This window comes from Lampris incognitus, unplaced genomic scaffold (assembly GCF_029633865.1).
Source record: "Lampris incognitus isolate fLamInc1 unplaced genomic scaffold, fLamInc1.hap2 scaffold_404, whole genome shotgun sequence".
NCBI classification, from domain to species: domain Eukaryota; kingdom Metazoa; phylum Chordata; class Actinopteri; order Lampriformes; family Lampridae; genus Lampris; species Lampris incognitus.
In genome coordinates, this window is record NW_026611363.1 from 22,501 (window position 1) to 25,000 (window position 2,500).

The window sequence follows — 2,500 nt, forward strand, 5'->3', positions numbered from 1 at the left end:
CGGTCACACGAGGACTTTGAGAAAATGTCTTCCGGGAAGCCCCGCGAGGTAAACACGGAGCTGCTCCACCCCTCCCCATACAGATGTTGGAGGGGGGGGGGCGGCAAGCCTCGCGAGGGGAGCCGTGGAAGAGCAACTGGGATAGACGGTCCGGCTGAGCACCGCCGAGCACGCTGTCGAGCTGTGCAACGGAGAGGACGACTACGCGGTAGAGCCCCTCCCACTCCGCACTCCGCTCGCCACTAAGAACATTAAATAAAGGACATCGATCCGCCAGACCGGAGGAACCGACCGCCCGAACGCCGGCAAAGCCGGCCGGCGGACACCCTCCGAAGGCGTGTTAAGTTGGCCCATCGATCAGGACACAAACACGCAACAAATCCAGTCCGGGGTGTGGTGTAAGCAGCCCTACCAGAGAAATCACCTAACCCTAACCCTAAACGTACGGCAGACGCGTCCCCTGGCTCTCACATTGACAACTGAGAGGCTTCTGAAAACCTGGCCACGCCCATCAGTAAAAACCACTACAGCAAGTGACGACATATGTACCTTCAAAGTGCTGTACTACAGGGTGCTGTTCAAAAGGTATCTATCCCGTTTACTCTCTATGCTTCATATATCATCATATTATTGAAAAGTGCAAGCCTTTAGGGACAACAGCAACTCAAGTCGCCAACGCTCTGTTGACTCAATAACTGCAGAGATCCAAACTTCTCCTGGCATTAACATCGGCACAAAAACTGTGCGCCGGGAGCTTCGTGGAATATGGGTTTCTATGGATTCAGAATGACATGTCAGAAAAGCTCCTGTAGGTGTAATGGTCAGTTATCTCAATACTTTTGGACATATATTGTGCGTGTGCGTGTGTCTGTGATACCTAACATAAACACACCTGTATTACTAGAATTGATAGTTCACGCCACAAAAGTGAGGGGCAAACATAGAAAAGCGTGCAACCCAGCCACTGAGGATGCACAAGCCAGTGCATTCTTAGTGCAGGTCCCAAGCCAGGACAAAAGCGGAGGGTTACGTCAGGAAGGGCATCCGGCGTCAAATCTTTGCCAAATCAAATATGCGGATCATAAATAAGATTTCCATACCGGATCGGTCGAGGCCCGGGTTACCGACGACCGCCATCGGTACTGTTAACCAGCGGAGTGCCGGTGGAAACTAGGCTACTGTTGGGCGAAGGAAAAGGAGAGGGGGAAGGCATGTCCAGAGGCAGCTAGAGAGGAGGAAGGGTAGGCGTGTGGAGGTGAGAGTCAGTCGGAACTTTGAATGTTGGCACTATGGCTAGTAAAGGGAGAGAGCTGGCTGACGTGATGGAAAGAAGAAAGGTGACAAGAGACAAGGTGGAAGGGGAGTAAGGCCAGGAGTATCGCAGGTGGGTTCAAACTCTTCTACCATGGTGCGAATGGGAGGAGAAATGGGGTAGGGGTCATTCTGAAGGAAGAGTATGTCAAGAGCGTGCTGGAGGTGAACACAGTGTCAGACAGAGTGAGGATTATGAAGCTGGAAATCGAAGGTGTATTGCTGACGGTTATCAGCGCATATGCCCCGCAAGTCGGGTGTAAGATGGACGAAAAAGAAGAATTCTGGAGTTGAGTTGGACGACGTGGTGGAAAGGGGACCCAAGGAGGAGGGAGTGGTGATTGGAGCGGACTTCGATGGACACGTTGCTGAAGGGAACAGAGGTGATGAGGAGTTGATGGTAAGGTATGGAATCGAGGAGAGAAATGTGGAAGGACAGATGGTGTTCGATTTTGCGAAAAGGATGGAAATGGCTGAGGTGAATACATATTTCAAGAAGAGGGAGGAGCACAGGGTGACGACGTATACGAGTGGAGGAAAGTGCACACAGGTGGACTATATCTTGTGTAGAAGGCGCGATGTAAAAGGGATTGCATACTGCAAAGTGGTGACAGGGGAGAACGTAGCTAGGCAGCATCGGATGGTGGTCTGTAAGATGACTTTGGAGACCAACATGAGGAAGCGAGTGAAGACACAGCCGAAGATCAAATGGTGGAAGTTGAAGAAGGAAGACTGTTGTGTGGAGTTCAGGCAGGAGTTAACACAGGCACTGAGTGGTAGTGAAGAGTTGCCAGATGGCTGGGCAAGCGCTGCAGAAATAGCGAGGAAGACAGCTAGGAAGGTACTTGGTGTGTCATCGGGACAGAGGAAGGAAGACAAGGAGACTTGGCGGTGGTGGTGGTGGTGGTGGTGGAAGGAGGAAGTAGAGCAAAGTATACAGAGGAAAAGGTTGGCAAAGAAGAAGTGGGATAGTCAGAGAGATGAAGAAAGTACACAGGAGTACAAGGAGATGCAGCGTAAAGCAAAGAGAGAGGTGGCAAAGGTAAAGGAAAAGTCGTACGGTGAGCTGTATGACAGGTTAGACACTAAGGAAGGAGAAAAAGACTTGTACAGATTGGCTAGACAGAGAGACCGAGCTGCCGAGGATGTGCGACAAGTTAGGGCGATCAAAGATACAGATGGAAATGTG